This window comes from Haemaphysalis longicornis, unplaced genomic scaffold, assembly GCF_048455015.1.
Source record: "Haemaphysalis longicornis isolate Haplotype H1 unplaced genomic scaffold, Haemaphysalis longicornis Haplotype H1 scaffold_7, whole genome shotgun sequence".
Lineage (NCBI taxonomy): Eukaryota > Metazoa > Arthropoda > Arachnida > Ixodida > Ixodidae > Haemaphysalis > Haemaphysalis longicornis.
The window spans coordinates 75,397,339-75,403,677 of NW_027526422.1; positions in this window are offsets into that span (position 1 = coordinate 75,397,339).

Here is a 6,339-nt window from a genome sequence, read left to right on the forward strand (position 1 = left end):
CTAGGCGCCTTCAACTTGTCATCACTAGTTTAGTAGGACCTCACCAAACTTGCGGTATTAGAGGTAGGAGCATTCAAACAAACATACATGTTGCCCGTTCAATATTGGAGTGTGTGTCTGATTCGGCAGAGCAGGTGGCTCTTATCCAAATTGACCTTTCAAAGGCATTTGATCGCGTTTCTCATGATTTTCTATTCGCACTATTGGCAGCGGTAAATTTAGGGGATGTGTTGTTAAAAGGCATTCAGCTTTGTTACAAACAGTGCACCACACAACTAGTCGTCAACCGCGTTCTGTCTAAGCCAGTTTCGATTAAGTCGTCTGTTAGACAGGGCTGCCCCCTTTCACCCTTGTTGTTTGCCTTATATCTCGAACCTCTGTGTCTTAGTATTCAGCAGAGTGAAAGAGTACGGGGCTTTTCATCGCTATCCTGTGAGGTTAAGGTCCTTGCTTACGCGGATGACATTGCCTATTTTTGTTCTGATAAAAAAAGCGTTCAAGAAGCCCTTAATCTCACCAGGCAGTTTTGTGACGCGTCTGGAGCAGCTGTGAATATGGAAAAAACAAAGGGATTTTGGTTTGGTGAATGGGGTGCCAAACCGTCCTTATTTGGTGGCATTACTTGGGATAAGGACGCACTTCAATACTTAGGTGTACCCTTGCACCAAATACGAAGCACCGGGCCTCATTGGTCATTGGCACTCCAAAAAGTCAAGCGAGCCTCTCAGGCATGGATGGGGCGAGAACTTTCTGTGTTTGCGCGTGCGCACGTTTGTAATGTCTTCCTTGTCGCAAAGCTTGTTTATGTGCTGCAAGTACTCCACTGTGCGCGTTCTAAAGTACAAGCTCTACATAGAGTTTTTGCGACATTTGTGTGTGGGTCCCAATGGGAACCTATGCGTAGGGACAATTTGTTTCTTCCATTAGTGTCTGGGGGTGCTGGGCTGATACATTTGTTTGTACACCAGCTTGTATCTCGGTTTTTCTTCTATAAGGTGACGCATCATCCACTTCTGCTCAACGTTATTCAACAGCGCATAAGTTTTCATTTACCGTTTTTGCTTGTTTCCACTGGTGAAGTCAGTACGAAGCCGCCATGGGGGTTTTTAAAGGAGGTGGTCGACACCTTCAATTTCCTTACTGCGAGGTTTTCCCTGCAATATCTGTTTACCCTTTCCAGGAAGGCTTTGACGAACACTTTATTAGAGAGTCTGTTCCCAGTGCCGGTTTATCGCCAGCCTTACATTGGCCACCATAAGGACAGTGTTTTGAAGCGGGTCACACGTATGTGTCTTCCTCCAAATGCAAAAACGTTTTTCTTTAAGCTGCATACAGCAACACTACCAGTGAAAACATGGTTGCGCGAGAAAGGAATGTCTATTCCTTGGTCTGACAATTGCCGTTTATGCAATCAACCTGAAACCATTGATCATTGTTTTGTTTTGTGCCGGGATGCGGTGTTTTTCTGGGATGTGTTGCAACGAACTCTTAAAAAGGACATAGACATTACCCCTTATACAATTCGGTTCTTGCCTTTTAGAGATGTTACTGGAGTGCCCTATGATATATTTGTTGTGATCGGATTGTATAGCTTGTGGAAGTGCCGCATGACGGACAGGCACGCGGAACCCCCTCGCCCAACGAAGTCCTTTTTTCGGGAGCAAACTGCGTTGGTGCGGAGCATTTATGCGGCGCAAAGTGACCCACCAGAATGGCTGCATCTGTTGGACGCGTGCGTCTGCCTGCCAGAGTTTTAACGAACGGCTAATTTTAGCTGCTGTGATATGCATCTTCTTGGATGACTCATAACTTTTGTAGGCTGTATTAAGGGTAGTTTTCCATGCAGTAAAGAAAAAAGTGGCGTCCGTGGCTTAGTCGGTAGCGCGTCGCGCTGCGGCCGCAAAGTCCTCGGATCGAAACCTGGCGCCGGATGCTGTTTCTTTTTTAAATATAGAGGAGCACTGCGGACGCCGACGCCGCCGCCGCCGCCGCCGGCGGTGGATGGTTTGGGGTCGCTTATAAAGTGCATTCGTGCTTAAAAAATCATGGATGCTTGGTTTTTTGATAACAAATAATATTCTACATCTACTGCAGAAAACCGCCGCCTCCTGGCGGCACATGGAAAATCCCGCGGCGACAGCAACGAAAGGTTCCACTAGCTAGGTTCCACGTACTGCTTGGAACGCACGTGGAGCATGGCCACGCGGTTCTATAAACCTTGTAGTAGGCCGCCTCCATTCACGCGCGTCTCCGCCGTACTGCAGCGCTGGCGCCGAGGAACCCGGCCTGTAGCAGTGGAACGCGGTAAATTCAAATCGCCTTGCGCAAACCTTTAGTGTGTTTACCTTCGGATGAGCGCGACGGTACAGGAACAGCATGAGAGGTGAGCGGGAAAGCAAAGGGGGACATTTCCTTGGCAAATGTCTACAAAGACTATCGTCTTTTGACGACATTTGCAACGAAATGAGCAAATACGCGGCCAATTCTTTTTTACATTCTTAACCCGCGTGAACAGGTAGTGCCGTAGTTCCGTCCACTTTCTCCCGCTGTTATTAGGAACGCACCAATCACAAAAATCCACGGCGCTCATACTCTCGCCCACACTCTCACACAGATAGGGAACGTTTCCCTCTCGCACACGTGATGGTCGGGCTGACTCCGGCGAGGCAATGTGCCTAAGGCCGAAGCCGTTCGGACCACCGATGTTGAAGCGTCGGGAGGACATCTGCGATCCCTTGTGGTATTCTGGCATTGGCGGCTCATTGAACAACGGCCTTTACAGATTCATCAGCCACACCGCGATGTACAGGAGAACTATTCGCGGCACGTCCCCAAAGAAGCAGACAGGAACGTCAAGCCTGCCGCCAAAAGTGATGCGCCGCGTGAAGCCTTTGTCGCCACCTCTTCGGAACGTTTCCTTAAGGCGGCATTCGGGGGCGCTTGAGTGGCCGAGAGCGCCGCCGAAAGCGGGTTATGTCCAGCAGCCACGGCACGGGTCGTCGACGTGTCATTGTGTAGACGACGGGATGTTCCTCGTCGATGAGCGGAGTGAGGGGAGGGGCACTCGGTCGACGACAGGCTTGGGTGGTCGACCCCAGGACGGCGAAGACGGCTTTCGCGACATCACCTAGACCTGGCTTGATGCATCCGGGTCGCGCAGAGCCTGCTGCCAGATGGATTGGGAGGGAGGGGGTGTGCTGCTTCCTCGCACAGAGAGTGAAGTGCTCGTCGAGGGCGCCGCAGACAGGGCATGTTTGAAGGTGAAATTAATGGTGTGGGTGGTCCGAGCAGAAGAGCCGCAGTGGCGGCAAAGCCGGTATCGCAGCCGCCCTACTCTGTTTATCGGGCGCCGACTGTCGCGAGCGGCTTCCTGTACTCTTCCTGTACCCAGGCTGCTAAGCCTGGGCGTACAGAACACCTTGGACAAAGTCATCGAGGCCCAGTGGGTGGCGCAGCTAGAGAGGCTGATCATAACCAAAGCAGGCAGAAGAATCCTGGACAAGCTGGGCTACAACTACCACGAACAGCAGGGCGCCAATACGCAGCTACGAGACGACACCAGGGACAAAATCCAGGTGGATGCAGTCCCGTGTAACATGCAACCGGAGTACAACGAGGGCAGGCGGCGAGCACGGGCCAAGGCGCTGGCGAAGCTACACGCCGGGGACGCCGGATGCCGCTACATCGATGCACCAGAAAACCACAACAAACGGGGCTTCGTGGTGACGGTGGCCGACGCCGAGGGAGGTCAGCGTTGCGAGTAGCAGACCCGAGGAAGAAGAGCAGGTGGCGATCGCGCTGGCAATCAAAGATCCCGGCTGCACAACGGTCCTGAGCGATTCCAGGCAAGCTGTCAAAAACTTCTCAATGGGCATGGTTTCCCCCGTACCGGAGAAACTACTGCGAAGACAACAAGCCTCACGGGGAAGACAAGAATCAAGTGGTTTCCGACACATGTAGGGACGGTGTCAGAACCTGCTGAGAACACAATGAAGCCCCACATGCTCGCGCACGGACTAACTATAATCGCGCCGAGCGAAGTGCCGGAGAGCATTTGTGGCACAGCACACGAGACCGGGCGACTACCTACAAAGACATTATTCAGGCCTATCGACTTGCCAAACGCAGGATCCCGCTGCCCTGCAAAGGACTGAACAGGGAGAAGGCGGTCGTATATAGGCAGCTCCAAACAAATACGGTCACGAGCCCCAATCAAAGTTCAAGATGTACCCGGAGGCGTACCCTGAGGCCACCTGTCTGGTGTGCCACAAAGACCCAGCAAGACTCGAGCACATTGTCTGGGATTGCCTCGCATACCTGGACGAATCAAACACAAGAAGGATGCCGCCTGCCTTCGAAAAGGCGGTGCGGACTGAAGATCAAAACCTACAACTCCAGGCTGTCCAGTAAGGTAAGGAATTGGGCTAGTTGGCTTTACATGTTCGTTAAACTGCGCCTGAGGTTTCTAAGGACATACTTTTTTAAAGAAAAACAAGCGAACGACGTGGACAGCACGAGCGCAAACTAACAACTGATTTATTAGAAGGGAAAAACATTTCTGCTTGGGCATCGAAACATTTAGAAAGGGTTACAAAGTACAACTGGAAAGGTGGGGAGGGGGAAGTGAAAGCACTTTTTTTTTTTTATAAAAGCGGGCGCTAAACATGTTCATCTGTTCAATGGCTCTTTATCTTTACTTATATGACTGAGCTAGAGCGTAATCTGCGCTTGACGCTTTTGTTTATCAAGCCCTCTTGCTATTAACTGCTCTTTATGAATTCTATTTCAGTCACGGTCACCACGATTGAGCATGAGCTCACGCACTCGGTCTTCTGTGTTGATATGTGAAAGGCTTCCTATAGATTCCTCGTGTGGTCTGGTTGTGATTTTGCCAGAACTGAAGTTTCCGGAAACAATGGGTTGTCTCGCATTCTTTGCAGTGGACCACCAAATTGCCTGAGGGGGCCGTTTGCTGACATGCGTACCGGTGTTCTTTAGGCCTCTAATTCAGACATCCTCCTGTCTGGTCCACGTATGCTTTGCCGCAGTCCAGAGGAATGTTGTACACTACCCATACTTCACATTCAACGAACTTATTTTCATGCCGGGTTTTGCAGACTTTTTTGGTAGCTTCCGGCTCAGCGTTTACTTTTAGGCCCATCCATTTAAGTTTGACTGTCGCAGAACCACATGAAAAGAAACAAACCACATGAATTTTGAACTACAAAAGAGAAAAAAACTGCCAGAACCCAGGGGCCATGACCTGAAACGTGCTGTGGTCCCGTACATACACAAGACCTCACATAAATTAAAGAAGATAGGGGCGCACCGTGATCTTAATGTAGTGTTTAATGCGCCAGTCAAACTTAAAGGGATGTGCCAAAAAGTAAACGCTATGCCGGAAGCCACCCAAAAAGTATGCAAAACCCGGCATGAAAATAAGTTAATTGAACGTGAAGTAGGGGTAGTGTACAACAATTCTCTAGACTGCGGCAAAGCATACGTGGGCCAGACAAGGAGATGTCTGAATTAGAGGCTTAGAGAGCACCGGTACGCATGTCATCAAACGCCCCCCACAGGCAATTTGGCGGTCCACAGAAAAAAATGCGAGTGCAACCATTACTTTAGGAAACTTCAGCTCTGGCAGAATCATACAACAAGACCACATGTGAAATCTGGGAAGCCTTTCACATATCAGCACAGAAGACCAATGCGCGAGCTCATGCTCTATCGTATTTCCGCGTCTGAAATAGAATTCATAAAGAGTTGTTCATAGCACGAGCTGGCTTGATAAGCAAAAGCGTCAAGCGCAGATTACGCTCTAGCTCAGTCATATAAGCAAAGATAAAGGGCCATTGAACAGATTACCATGTTTAGCGCCCGCTTTTATAAAAAAAAAAAAGTGCTTTCATTTCCCCCTCCCCACCTTTCCAGTTGTACTTTGTAACCCTTTCTAAATGTTTTGATGGCCAAGCAGTAATGTATACATGTCACTTCTAATAAATCAGCTAGTTTGCGCTCGTGCTGTTCACGTCGTTCGTTTGTTTTCCTTAAAAAAAGTCTGTCCTTAGTAACCTCAAGCGCAGTTTAACGAAACAGGCTGTCCAACGAGTCATCGTGCACGCTCTGGCCAGGCAGGGGTTTCCCGGTGACCCGATGACGGGGAGCGGGGGGCCCCTATCCGGACTGGCTACATCTGCGGTGACGACTCCGGTCAAGTCATGAAGACCTAGCAATAGAACTTTATTGGCAGTCCCCAATGAAGTTTTCCCCATCCAATCCAAATCACACCTCGTCGTGCTGGCCCTTTACGCTGGCCCTTACCGTAGACTATGGATG